Source organism: Suricata suricatta, chromosome 14 (assembly GCF_006229205.1).
Source record: "Suricata suricatta isolate VVHF042 chromosome 14, meerkat_22Aug2017_6uvM2_HiC, whole genome shotgun sequence".
In the NCBI taxonomy this organism is placed as follows: domain Eukaryota; kingdom Metazoa; phylum Chordata; class Mammalia; order Carnivora; family Herpestidae; genus Suricata; species Suricata suricatta.
The window spans coordinates 84,940,813-84,955,237 of NC_043713.1; the positions used below are offsets into that span (position 1 = coordinate 84,940,813).

The 14,425-nt window shown below is 56.3% G+C and overlaps 2 long non-coding RNA genes across 2 annotated transcripts; one reads left to right on the forward strand and one right to left on the reverse strand.

Moving 5' to 3' along the window:
- Positions 1–1,519: 1,519 nt before the first annotated feature.
- On the reverse strand, positions 1,520–5,675 carry LOC115277825. Its single transcript, XR_003902530.1, has 3 exons — positions 5,393–5,675; positions 2,409–2,591; positions 1,520–1,690 (listed from the first exon to the last, which is right to left on the reverse strand). It is a non-coding gene; the product is annotated as an uncharacterized LOC115277825 (long non-coding RNA).
- LOC115277826 lies at positions 2,435–7,806 on the forward strand. Its single transcript, XR_003902531.1, has 2 exons — positions 2,435–2,957; positions 5,310–7,806. It is a non-coding gene; the product is annotated as an uncharacterized LOC115277826 (long non-coding RNA).
- Positions 7,807–14,425: the final 6,619 nt, after the last annotated feature.

Consider the following 14,425-nt stretch of genomic DNA (forward strand, 5'->3'; position numbering starts at 1 on the left):
GCAGGCCCCCAGGCAGCTGTTCCCTGGTCGGGTCTGTCTGCACCTCCGGGGACTTTCTCTGGGGGGACGGCCCCTTCCCACCCACACCGTGCCCACCCCCACCTCCTTGCCACGTGCCACAGTCCTAGAGATGTGGGAGCACCGTGTCAGGGCACTTGATCTCTGACCCCTCCCCGTTCTGTGCCGTGCCCCCACTGCTCTGGCCCCAAACCTACCCCTCTAGCTGAGGGCACCTGCCTGCTGGCCCCCCTCCTGCCCTCCAACCCCAGAGGGACCCCAGATGTGCTGTCTCATGTGGGTCCCGGCCCCTGGCGAGCCCCTAGCCAATCGCCTGAACCCAGCGAGGCTTGGGGAAGGCGGCTCCTTGGCCTCATCACCGCCATCACTGTGGGCGTGCGCGGCCGGGGGGACCCTCCCTCAGGTTTCAAGGTCCCAGGGCAGTGTCTCATGGGAAATAAACTCCCTTTGAGGGCTCAGCCGTGTCCCCTAACTCTGGACTTCCACCTTCACAGGGAGAACCGCACCGTTTAGTGGGGGCATGTTTTAGTCATTGGGGCACACGCTCATCTGCTGTGATGAGTGCCCCCAAATCTGGCTCAGCCGGAAAGAGATTTTCCCTGTGAGATCTTTGAAGTAAAGGGGGGGCCCTGGGGGGTGGGTAGGTGGCTTTGCTTTGCAGCGTCCCCCAGGTGACCCGTTCCTTCCGTCTGGGGGCTGTGCTGTCCCCTGCTTGGTCTCGTGCCCACCGGAGCCCCGCCCACTCTGCTTCAGCCCCACAGGAGGACGCAGCTGCAGGGGGGCTGGGCAGGTGCACTCCAGATGGGTGGCACCTGGCTGGCAGCTGGAGACTCGCCTGCAGTGGAGCATGTGCGTGCGGTTCCGCCTCTACATCTTGAAGGTAAACTGAGGTTCGCGAGACAGACTTGTTGGCTTTTATAACGTTGTGGCCGTGTGTGTGCCTGCACACGTGTGGATGCATGTTTGCGTGTGTGCAGATGTCCGTATGTGTGAGCATGTGTATGTGTGTGAATGTGCGTGTGTGTGCCGACCTCACACCTTTGTCAAAACCCAGAGCAGGAGGGAACGCTATGCATCTATTTATTTATTTAAATGTTTTATATATTTTTGAGACAGAGAGAGACAGAGCATGAGCAGACGGGCAGAGAGAGAAGGAGACAATCCGAAGCAGCTCCAGGCTCCGAGCTGTCAGCACAGAGCCCGACACGGGGCTCGAACCCACGAACTGTGAGATCATGACCTGAGTCGAAGCCGGACACTTCACTGACGGAGCCCCCGGCGCCCTGGTGCTCCTGTTTTAACCCAGGGTGAGGACCCGAGCCTCGCACCCGCTCGTGGGCGGGCCCCGCAGGACTGTTCCCGCATCTCGCCTGCCTTGTCCGACCGTGAGTGCTCACGGACACGCCACCTCAGCCAGGGCCCTGGACAGTGTCCGGTTTGGGGACAGGTTTCAGTGGGCGAGTCGCGCGGCTTTCCCCGGATACCCTGCAGACCCAGGTCCCAGGCGCTGGCTTCCTCCCGCCGGTGCGCCCCGTGTCTGTCCCAGGCGTGGTGAGCTCACGCCCCGGAGTGAGCTTGTCCGGCGGGGTCCACGGTCAGCAGGGGAAGGAGAGAAGGTCTGGCCTGACACCAGGCCCGAGGCCTCTCCCAGCAGGCGGCGCCGAGTCTCAGCCTAGAGCGAAGACGCCACCGTGAGAAGATGGGGATCGGCCCGGGGGCAGAGGGGAGCCAGCCTGCGCCGCGGCCCCGAGAAAGCAGGGTGCGGAGCCAAGCAGGAGAGGGGCCGCGGGGCAGAAGGCGGGGCGTGGGTGGTGGTCCGAGAGCCACCAGGAAGCCGCGAGGACGTTGAGCCCAGCAGTGACCCGGGCGGATATGCCTGTAGCGGGGGGCTGGCCACAGAGGCTGGGGCGGGTGGGGCGGGGGTCCCGGAGGAGCATGCGGGTCTCCCTTCAGGAGTGGGGGGCAGCCACCAGCCCCTCTGTCTCTTCTCGTCTGTTCACAGGCGCCGCCCGCTCCCCTTCCCTCCCTCGCTCTCTCTAACCTCCTCTGTCTCCTGCTCCCGGCCCAGCACTACGTGTCGCCCAGAAAGCAAGCCGTGGCCTGGTGACCATTAGGATGGGTTTTCAGAATCGGGGCAGGAGGGAACACAGACTCGGGGAAGTAAAGCTTGACATCACGTTTGCCTTTCAAACGTCTGTGAGATTCCGGCTGCACAGTTAGCTGTCCCCGCCCCCTCCTCCCCGAGTCCCCTGCTGCCCCCGTGCTGGGCCAGGACCAGAAGGGCTGTGTGTGCACGAGGGCCCACCCCTCCTAGGGGGGCCCTCCTCCTCCCCCTCCCTCCCCTCTCCTCCTTCTTCCCCTTCCCCCTTCACGCCTCACCCATTCCTCACCACCAGTCCTTCAGAGATGGGCTCACATCCTTCCTCCTTGGGAAGCTGTTGTGCCAGTCTGGACCAAGTTGCTCCCATCTGTGGTGGGTACATCCTGCCGTGGCCCCATAGTTCCTGCCCTGAGCCCCCGGAGTTTTGCATTACCTCCTGCTCGTGAATGGGGGTGGGACCTGTGGCCTGCTTCTAATCAACAGAAGATGGCAAAGGTGAAGAGATTTTGTAGGTGCGGTTAAGGTCCCTAATCAATCGACTTTGCATTAATCAAAAGGAAGACAATGCTGGTGGGTCTGACCTAATCAGGGGAGTCCTTTCTATAAGGCTCTGGGCCTTCCTGAAGTCAGAGACTCCAAGTAGCAGAGACTTATGGCTTGGAAGAAGCCAGTGCCCATGACTCCTGCAGCCTCACCCACTCCTCACAGAGGAGAAATGAATTCTGCCACAAACCTGAGGAAGCCTGGAAGGGGATCCTTCTCGAGTTGGGCCTCCAAATGGGAATGCAACCTGACCTTCCCCTTGATCGAGCCTGTGAGGCCCTTCGCTGAGAACGAGGTAGGCCATGCATGGACTCCTGGCTCACAGAAGTAATGTCCAAGTGTTGTTTTGAGCTACTGTGTTTGTGATGATTCATTATGCAGCAGTGGAAAGAGCACAGAGAATCCTAGTTGTCGAGGCCTCAGCAAACAGGATCACAGTCCCTTAGCCCCTTTCTCGGTTCAAGGCCTGTGTCCTGCGCCCACTCAGGTCCTTGAGGGACCTTCCTCCTTCACCTCTCTCCTGTCTCTCCACCCCTCGGGCCCAACCACAGGTAAGGCTGCATTTCTGTTGGAACTGGCACCGTGACAGGAAGCTGTCTCTTATGAGCGGCTTCAGGCTTAGCGGGATCCAGGGGCCGAGACATTGTGATCACGATTCAGTATCTCTCATGAAATCTCTAAGGGCAGTGGAGTGGAGTAGTTAAGAGTGTGGACTCTGGAATGGGCTGCCACATAGAATAAAGGATGTTTGGGGGGGGGGTACCTGGCTGGATTAGTCAGTTAAGCATCTGACTCTTGCTCTCAGGGTTGTGAGTTCAAGCCCCTGCATCAGGCTCTGCGCCAGGCATGAAGCCTACTTTAAAAAATGAATACATAACAATAAGCTATGTTAAAATATATAGGATGTTCAGTTAAATTTGAATTTTTTTCAGACAGTAAACACTTTTTTAGTATAAGTCCCATATACTATATGGGGCATATTTACACCAACAAAAGCATTCACTGGTTATCTGAAATTCAAACTTTGCTGTCCTGTAGTTTTGTTAAATCTGGCAACCCTGTTCTGTACCCAAGTATTTGGATCTGAGGTATAGTTCTGTCCCTGTGACCACAGAGAAGTTGCTTAACCACTCTGAGCCTCATTTTCCTCCCTCTAATAGGTGGGGATTAGGGGCGCCTAGTGGTTCAGTCAGTTAAGCGTTTGACTTCTGCTCAGGTTGTGATCTCACGGTTCGTGGGTTCGAGCCCCACATCGGGCTCTGTGCTGACAGCTCAGAGCTTGGAGCCTGCTTCAGATTCTGTGTCTCCCTCTCTCTCTGACCCTCCTCTGCTTGCACTCTCTCTGTCTCTCAAAAAAACAAACAAACAAACAAAAAAAACCGTTAAAGTGGGAGTAAGAGACTCTATCTAAAGGGGTTTGATGAGGGTGAAGTAACCCCATGGCCCATGGACAGAGCCGGGCGTCTGGTAGATGCTGCATAAACACTAGACAGGGGGTCCTTGTGTGTAAGCTTTAGTCCGACCCTGTTTTCCCCTTAAGGCCCAGGGAGGAATCCCATTGGCTGGCCAAGGTCATGTGCCCATCTCAGAGCTAGTCACCATGACCCGGGGAACAGGAGGGTCTGATTGGCCACGCCCTGGTCACGTGACACCGCTCCTGCAGGTGGCCTATCCCACCCCACATGGAAGCCCCTGCAGTGAGAGTGGGGGAGGGGAGGTCCCTCCCAGGATTCCGGGAGCAGCGAGGTCGAGGTCGAGGGGGCTGGGGGGATGGGTCCCCAGGGGGCCTCCTCCTCAGCACAGTGTGGGGGCGTCAGTGAACAGCGGGGGTTAGTGGGGAAGTGCTGTTGAACTTGGAGCTCAGGGTGGGGCTTCCTCCTCCCCTCACTAGCTCCACCTTGGCGATGGTCCCCTCGCCCCCCAAGGTCTGTGGCCTTGTTTGGAGGGGGGCGGGGAGGGAAGCACTGCCTGGGCCTTGCCCGGATCTTGCCCTGACAGAATTCCTGAAGAAAATTGGCTTTTCTGGTTCTGAATGTTCACGAGCCATGAACACAAGCGCGCCTTCCGTGCACAGACAGCAGCTGCAACTTGGGTTTTGAGGGTCAGCCGGATTGAAACCGAGGCAGGCCGCCCTTGGCGGAGGAGGAGGCGCTGTCTAATCTCTTAACGTTCCGGCGCCCTGGAAACCAGCGTTTCCCCGAGGCAGAGCAGGAAAATGGCAGGACACTTTTGGAGGCGTGTTCTGGTGGGCGGGGCGTGTTCTGGTGGGCGGGGCGGGGCCTGGCCCCTCCCCTCGACCGTGAGCGGTAGGTGAGCAGGTCAGGTGATGCCCACGGTTTCGCAGGCTTGGCCTGGGAACGCCTTGGAGCTCGGCCTCGTCACTTTGGGGGTGCTCGCCGTGGGGGGGCCTCGGACCGCGGGAGAAGTGTGGGCGTACGTGCAAAGAAATGGAAACGCGATCTCAAAGACACACTTGCACTCCCATGTCAGCGCGGCGTTGTTCACAACTCCCAATATGGAAGCCGCCTTACTGTCCTTCGGAGGGCCCGTGAGGGTGTTTGATATCTATATCTATATATCTGTGTCTGTAGATCTATTTCTATATCTGTACTTCTATTTCTCTATTTTTGTATCTATTTCCCCATAGATCTATCTATAGACCACAAGGATGGACCTCGATGGCATTCTGCTGAAATAAGTCAGAGAAGGACAAATACCGGATGCTCTCACCTGTATGTGGAATCTGCAAACGGAACTCAGAACCAGCGTGCAGGATGGTCCCCGGGGCTCCGGGGAGTTGGGAACATACGCTGTTCGGACACAGACTTGGAGCCAGAAAAGAATAGGTCCTGGAGATCTGAGACAGCACAGCGGGGCAGTGCAGCGATGGCGCACCGCGTGCTTGAGTGGCCAGACCAGACCTCAGGCGAGCCCGCGATAGAAATGATGGTGACGTGAGGTGGTAAGGAGCTGGCGAGGCTCCAGGCTCGTCACCCGGCAGCGTCACAGAAGGTATCAATCAGCACGTACATCTGAATGTACACAGTGTTATATGTAAATTCCGTCTAAAAACCAAAACCAAGTCTGGTCCTTCGAGGTCAGCGAGCTGGAGAAGCCACATGGGGGCGCTGTGGTCCAGCGTTCCAGCAGAGCCCAGCCTGGCCGCCAGGGTCCGGGGCACGACCCTCCAGACCAGCCGGCGCCAGCTGAGGTTCACTGAGTGGCCTCAGCTGACGCCACGTGGAACAGAAGAAGTACCCAGTTGGGCTCTGCCTGAATTTCTAACTGTGGAATCTGTGAAATATAATAAAATTATTTTTGTCTGTGCTGCTAAGTTTGGGTTAGTTATGCAGCAGTAGTCTTCAGAACACGGCCTCTTTAAAGTAGGGCCAAGCTGGTGGTGTAAGTCCTAGAAGGCGGGGGACGCTGGGGACAGCAGAAACCTGCTCCGTGTCAAGGTGACAGCCACTGTGGGGAGGCACAGCATAAGGGGCTGTGAATCTCAAGCAGGCACTCCGGGTTCAAGTCCTGGCCCAGTCAGCTGGGCCACAATGGGTGTGGTTTTCTCAACCACATGGCCTCAGCTTTCCCATCTGTAAAATGGGGTTACTGAGAACTGCAAATTTGACAATAAGGTAGAGACGTCACAAATCAATGGCCAAGGGTTCAAATCCAGCCTGCAAGCGTGTCTTTCTGAGACTCTCCTTGTTTGATGATTTGGATCCAGTTTAGACACTGGGAGACTTTGTGGCTTTTCTTGCAATCACGTGGTCGTAACAGCCGCCACAGTCTGGACGGCATTCCAAGGCTCTGCACGCGGGATTCCTGTGACCTCTGTCTCACCGTCGTCCTCCGTGGGGCTCTGCCAGTAGTGATCCAGCGAGCAAGGAGGCCGCCCACGCGGGACCCACGAGAAAATGTTCCCTCCGGCTCCTGCTGTGGCAAGACCCACCCCTGCCCGGATTTAGGCACAGCCCTGGGGAGAGGGGGGACCCCACACGTGACTGACATCGATGTCGTGTCCCCAGGAGAGAGGGTTCCTGGGGGAAATTCGTGTTGGTAATGGAAGAATCAAGTCGATTTTGGCCAAGTCGGGCATGCATGGCCTGAGGCTGGACGGAAGCCGTCGTTGAGCGTGAGTGCCCAGGTCGATGGCGACACCTGAACCTGCAGCTCGATGGATCCGCCAAGTCCCTGCAGAGAAGATGCCGGCAGGCTCCCTGCTTTCACAGACGGCAGACTGAGGCGCAGAGGTGACCTGCCCGGGTCAGGCGTCAGCGTGCGGGACGGAAGTGGGATGAGGGCCCCGGTGGTGCGGCTGCAGCGCTGCCTCAGGCCCCCCGGTGGCCCCCTGCCCGGCGCTATTCCCGGGAGACCCGGGACTGTGTCCTCTGTGGCGTGGACAGTGGGCCCCCTGCAGGGCGGAAGCCTGGGGTGGCCTGGAGTGTGGGTCTCTGCCTGCAGACTGTCTGTGCTGAGGACCACCTGTGGGGACCAGAGACAGAACAGGCGTCTGCGGGAGGGACTGGACACATGCCCCCCTCCCACCGGCCTGGGCCTGAGGAGCTGACGTGCGTCACACAGGCTCGGGCTGGCAGGGTCCCTGCAGTTCCAGTAATGACTGCCCAGGTCCCCTCTGTGCGCTGACGGTGGAGACAGACGCCACTTGTGCGGGCTGTCCCGGTAGGCGGGGCTCGCGGCCCCACTGCGGGGCCTGCTGCATGGTCCCGCCGTGACAGGGAGGCGTAGGACCCGGGCAGCAGGGTCTGGCTCTGTCCGTCTGGGCCCGCGGCTGGCTGGAGCTAATATGAGCCCACGGGGCCATGGCACTGACGCTGTGCCAGGCACTGTTCCAAGGGCACCGTCCGGAGGACACGCCAGGGACAGAGACACCATCATTGTCCCCGTTGTGCAGATGGAGACGGCGGCACTGGGTTCAGGGCTCTGGCCACAAGGGGGCGCACTTGCGCCGGCTCCAGATGCTGGCCTTGACCTCCCCGAACCTGTTGGAAGATCTCCCAGGAGGATGGAGAGAATCGCCTTGAGATAAACCTCAATGTGTGGGCCCGTTTTGGGGGTAGTTCTCGAATGTCTAGGTTGATTAAAAAAACAAATCAAACCCCACTAAAAAAGATCAATTGCCGTGTACAGTTTCCAAGTCACTTTGATGCGTCACAAACCCTCTCAGATGTTGGAGCCTCTAATTAGATTTGGAGGGGGATGAATTCGAGTGTCATGAAATTTTAAAAGAAAGCGTTCCATGAATGGTATTTCCCCATTATTCCAGCTTGATTGAAATTGTGGGTTTTTAAGAGGATGCTATTTATATTCTTAAGACAATGGAGCTTTCAAAAGGACTCAGTTCCTAGGTCTTCATGTGTGATTTCTAGGGAAGTGGAAATTTTCAAATTTTCATAATGAATGTGTTTTTGTGGTTTCCCTTCTTTTCCTTCCCTTTTTTTTTTTTTTTTTTAAATAACTCCAGTCGGCAGTGCCTCTGCCCCCGACGGGAGCCTCAGGTTCTCGCCAAAGGATGTATCTCATAATTGCTTTCGTGTTCAGACCCGGCAGGAGCATGTTGTAAATGGCTGAGACACAGACGTGACGATTCTATCAGGCTCGGGCTCCCACGTGGCTGACCTTGCAGACTGAATTCAGGGAGGTCGGCCCGTCGCGTGGCTGCGAGATCCCATGCCCACAGTTTGGGGAGAGGCCAGGCGGCCACGCTGACCCTTCCCGTCTCACGTCCCCCGCCTCGCGTCCTGGGGTCTTCCTCGGCTCCCCAAGCGGCGATCGATGGCACCCTCAGACACTCTGTCCAAGCAATGGTGTCATTTTTAATATCGCATCTTCAGACCTGAGGTTTATTTCGAGGTCAGGGGCTGGCCTGCCTTTCCAGAGAGAGAACCACAGAAAGTTTAGGGCACGGCCCCTGACCCTGGATGGTGGGCGACTTTTCAACAGAACCCAAGCCCACGCAGGTGCCTTTGGGTGCCGGAGATGTTCTGTTTTCGATCCGTGGGGTGGTTGCTTGAGCTTCTCTGTGTGCACCGAAAACTGAGCTCTGGTGAGGATGTGGGGAAATAAATCAAGCCTTTTGCCTCGCCGGTGGGGGTATGAAATGGTGCAGCTACTGTGGAAATGAAGAGTTTGGCAGTTCCTCAAAAAGGTACGTGTAGGGGCACCTGGGGGGCTCAGTCGGTTGAGCATCCAACTTAGGCTCAGGTCAAGATCTCATGGTTCATGGGTTTGAGCCCCGTGTCGGGCTCTGTGCTGACAGCTTGGAGCCCGGAGCTGCTTCAGATTCTGTCTCCCTCTCTCTCTGCACCCCTTCCCCAGGGCAGAGTGTTTGCTGATGTAACCCAAAGTTCCCACCTCCCTTTCACGGGGGGACTGGGGTGATTATGGAGGACAGAGGCCCCGTGCTCCGGCTTGCCGTGGTCCTGAGTCAGACAAACACGACCCAGTGGGCTTATCTGTTACGCAGCAGAAGCGGGTCCGTCCTGACTGATGGAGGGGCTCCCTCTCGGACTTGAATGCAGGCTGGGCCTCGCACAGGCAGAAGAGGGGAGGCCCTTGGAGGGCTGGAAGCTGACTGCACAAACCTGGGCCTGGAACTGTGTGCAGCGTGATGGGGACACGCAGAGCCGAATGGGGAGGAGGGGAGGAGGCATCCGAGGGGGCGGGGCAGAGGGGAAAGGACCTCAGCGCTTCCTGAAAGACTGGCGGGTGGAGGGATTAGTGTTTGTCAAATGAAGTGATCTTTTTCCTCCTTTATTTCACTCTTACCTTGACCCCTTCCTGCCCCTGGGCAGCTGGGGTGCTGTGTGCACATTGTGTCAGGGATGATTTATGACAGCACGGGAGAGAGAGAGAGAGAGACAGAAGAAAGGAAGCTTGAGAGTGGTGGGGAGAGCAGAGAGAAGAGTTATTTTATAGCTTTTACTTTTTAAAAAACTTTATTGTTTATTCATTTTTATAGGTTTTACTTTTTATTTTATTTTTTATTTTTTAAAGATTTATTTTTTAATTTTTTAATGTTTATTTATTTTTAAGAGACAAGAGACACACACAGAGTGTGAGTGGGGGAGGAGCAGAGAGACAGGGAGACACAGAACCTGAAGCAGGCTCCAGGCTCTGAGCTGTCAGCACAGAGCCCGATGTGGGCTCAAACCCACAAACCTGAGATCATGACCTGAGCTGAAGCTGGATGCTTAACCGACTGAGCCACCCAAGCACCCCTACTTTTTAAAGTCTAGAACTGGGTGTACAGGAAGTAGAGACAAAAAATAGGGAAACCCTCCCCAGCAGACCAGAAGATTCTCCAGACTGGAGGAGAAGCCCGGAGAGAGAAGACATTGATGGGTGGGTGTGAGGGAGGCCTGGCTCCCCGCGCGAGTCCTCTGGCGGCAGGGTCCCTGGATTCCTTGTTGGTGGTAAGAGCAGAGGGGCTCTGGTGGCCTGAGGGAGGCCGGGGTAGGTAGCAGGCCATTGGAGGGCTGGGGAAGCTACAACAGCAAGGGACAGATGGTAGGGATTGAGCTGGGACAGGCCTTTAGAGAGCTCACGTAACCTCCTTAGCGGGGAACAACAGGAGGCTCTGGGCACCATCTTTGCGAGTTACTTGGGCTTCTCCTCATGGTCACAAGGTGGCTGCTGCAGCGTTGCCATCACATCCGCACACATCTGTGCCAGTGGCGGGTTGCGGGGCGGCCAGCGCAGCAAGAATGTCCGTGGCCCTCCCTGTGGGGAATGTTTTCCCCAGAAAGTTCCCCCGAAGCCTTTCTCTCAAGTTCATTGACCAGGGTTGTTCCTCATGGCCACCCGTGGCTACAAAGGAGGCTGGGAAGCAGGTGCCGGATTCTTCTCTCATTCTTCACTTCGACAAAATCTCCCACGAGAAGAGAAGTTGCAAGCATTACACAAAAAAATCCCCACCATCCTTGACCCACATTCCCCAAATGTTAACATTTGCTTTACTCTCTCCCCTCACACGCGCACACACACATGTGCATGTTTTCTGAACTGTGTGAGTCAGTTGCGGACATAATGTCCCTCTGTCCCTAAATACTCCATTGTGTGTTTCCGAAAAACAAAGGCACGCTCTTACATAACCACAGCTCAGCCATCAAAATCAGGGAATTAACATAGAAACAATGCAGTTGTGCGATTGGCGACCTTTTTCGGATGTCCCCCATTGTCCCCGAAACGTCCTGCACGGCAGAACAGAGGCCTGGATCACACATTGCTCAGGTCGTGGCTCCCAAGCCTCTGTTAGTCACAAGCACTGCCCGAAACAGAGGCCTGGATCACACATTGCTCAGGTCGTGGCTCCCAAGCCTCTGTTAGTCACAAGCACTGCCCGAAATTTCCTTTGCCTTCCGCGACACCGATCTGCGGAAGAGGACCAACATGGCCGCAGCCCCCAGCCCCGCGCCTGACCGTTGCGGTTCCCGCAGGTGATGCGACCCGCCCGCTCCTGATGCCGTGTCCGGGGCCACGTGCTGTCGCCTGGTCCCATTCCCGGCAATGTTAGCTGCGATCGCGGGTGAGGCGGCTGCCAGGGGCCCCCACTGTGCATCTGCCGTGTCAGCGCAGACTCTCCGCCTCGAGGGTGGGAACAGGTGCGCGGGGTTGGGGGAGGGGTCCGGTGCGTGAGGACTGGGGTCCGGCACGTCTGGGTTTGTCAACTGCCGCCCGAGGCCACCGCTGATGTTGGGTTGAGGGGGAGGAAGGAGGTCCTCGGGAGGAGCAGATTCCATTCTCTCTTAGCTACGCTTTCTAAGGACCTACTGTGTACCAGGCTCCTGGGCCAGACCCCACAGAAAACAGTAACAGATGACATTGTCTCCCCCACTGACCTCGCTGCCCAACGGGAGGGAAGGAACTAATGTTTCTTGCACACCTACTGTGTGCCACACTTTGGGTTCTGCACTCACATCCGCTCTGAGCTATGACTGGGGGGGACTTGATTCATCTTGAGAACACCAGGGACAATTCACAGCCCTCTGATTCCTCGGTCTGCCTCCCCTCACTTGAGCACGGTTTTTTTTTTTTTAAAAAGCATCTGAAATATTTTCCATATCAAGTGTCAAGGACCTAATTATGAACTTCATTATAATTGTTCATTAGTTATATTTTGTCCAATTACTTTAACAAGTTGCCAAATGGAACACAAAGCCGGCAATTAGCATTATATAATTGTAACGAGACACTGCCGTTGGGTTAGGAGCGTTGTTTTTGCTTGTGTGTTTTCTCCCCCAGAGGAAGACAGACTGACGGAAGGTGGTAGTGGCCGTCTGTCTGCTCGTCAGCTCCACCCACGCTGCTAGGGAGGGCGGGAGCAGCCTTTCCTTTCGTACAAGGTCAAGTTTGGAAAAACGGAGGTGTGTGAGGATCACGCTAAACATGTTCCAGAAGATGATTATTGTATTATTATTGCTGATTATTATGCTATTGGTGACGAGTGTTATGTGACTAGTTACGTGACAGGCACTGTTTTAGGCGTGCTTATATCCAAGAAGTCATTTAATCGTCCTGTCAGGTGCTTGAGGGTGAGTGCTCTCATTTTCCCATTTTACAGATGGAGAAATCAAGGCACAAAGTCTGGGCCACTGGCCTGAGGCCACACAGCGAGAACGTGCTGGAGCCTCAAGCTCCAGGGCCTCCTACTTTCTATTGGTTATTGAGTCTCAGAAAAAGTCATATATTTTAAAAAACATGAATTACCCACTTCATCCAGTGGGAGACCATCAATGAAAAAAATGACGTTGAATTTTAGCCACTTAATTGTTAATATCTGAATGGATTTTAGAGGTAGGAATATGAATGCAACCTCCTAAACGTCCTAGAACCGGACCACACGCTGTCTCCCGTGGCCGCCCTTGACCCTCCACTGAGGGGACGGACCACGCCGCGCCTGTGGGCTGCGCCTGTTTGATCCCTGAAGGTGTTTCAACAGGATTCCATTAACTAAAATGTCCACTTGTCAAACTCCACGGAGCTGGCTTGACCAAGAACTTTAGATTCTTAGGTGAGAAGTGAAAACACCCAACACATCTTGTTTTAGAAAAGGGAAGATCTGGGGCCCCGAGCGGCTCCGTCAGCTACGCGGTTAGGCGTCCAACTCTTGGTTTCGGCTCATGTGGCTCATGAGCTTTTGGTTCCTGAGATCGAGCCCTGCGTTGGGCTCTGTGCTGGCAGTGTAGACCCTGCTTGGGATTCTCTCTCTCCCTCTCTCTCTGCCCCTCCCCTGCTCGCACACGCATGCGCACTCTGTCACTCTCAAAATAAACAAGAAAAGGGACGATCTATCAGCTAAGGGCCCCGAGAGGTCTGGGTGTGGATTTCAAGCGTGGCTGTATCCAGGACCTCAGACCATGTCCTGGGTGCATCTCCTCCGTCCCACCAAGGGCTCTGCTGCCCTCTGTGTCCAAGTCACTGTTAGGCCACTGTCCTCGCCAGGTGGCAAGAGGCCACCAAAATTCCATGTGCCCTGCCCTGCGGCTGCTGCTGGGTGTCCCTGGGAGAGACCTTCTGTAGCAAGTGATGGGTCAGTGGGCAGCCTGCGGGGTCTGCCTGTGCCTCTGCGCTGCGCCCTGCCAGGGACTGGGACCTGGATCAGGACCGGGGCAGCAGGGGGAGGGTGGGCAGGGTGCGGTCACCTCTCTGCAGGTGCCTAGTGCAGTCATATCCACGTGGGGTCTCAAAAGTCCCGCCCGGCTCCGCCTCCTCACCCGGCACCTTCCGCAGGGGCCGCCCGGTCAGTCTCTGGCTCTCTTGGCTTTGTCTCAGCGCCCGATTCCCCGGTGGCCCAGCATGCATCCCTTGTTTCTTATCTAAGAAACTGGTCTTCCCTGGGGCTTTCCCAGGAGTTCCAGCAAAGTCCCTGGGCCTGGCTCCCAGGGCTGGGCACTGGGGGATCCCTCCCTGGGAATCCGATTGGCCAGCCTCGGCTCATGTGACCCCTGATGGGCCTGCGGCTTGACTCCAGGAGAGAATGTAGCTCCCTGGAGGAAAGTCTGGGTCCTCTGCACGGAAGGGGAAGGAACTCGCTTCAGGTCAGGCGCAAACAGCAGACCTGCCTTGGAAGGCCATGAATTCAGAGGGCCTGGCCTGGAGCCACCTTGCCCCGTGGGACTCAGTGACCACATCTAGGAAATGGGCATATAGCAAACGGATCTCATTCTGTCTTTCTCTCTCTCTGTGTCTTCCTCTTCCTCTTAGCTGATCTCTGCTCACAGCCCTCCTAACAGCATCCATCTGGACTCCGTGCTGTTAGCAAGAGCCTTGTCCAGATGGCCCGACGGATTTGAGTCGGTGGCTTGCTGTGGTAATGACACAGAGCTAATTCTTAATAATGATGAAAGGCAGTAAACCCGCACCTGGATCAGATAGATCCCACCTGGTCGGACCACGCTGTCTGCTGCGGTCCTGGCCCTTGTCACCAGATCGGGGTTTGACCGGCAGACTTGGGCCCTCCTAGGAAGGCCTCAGAGCTTGGAAAGCCAGGGTCACCTGAATCTGCGACTGACTGGTTGCAAAGACCAGACCCCCTTGATCTTAGGGACCAAGTCACAAGGTAGCTAGCTTGTGAGCGCAGTGGCCAGAGAGCTTGGTTCACAAGCACAGGAGTGCGCCAGACGGAGCTGGGTCCACGGGGACACCGGACATGCACACAGAGGACCGAGTCCTTGCTTTGGACTTTACTGAAGCGACACTGGGGCGCCTGGTGGCTCAGTCGGTTGAGCGTCCAAATTCAGC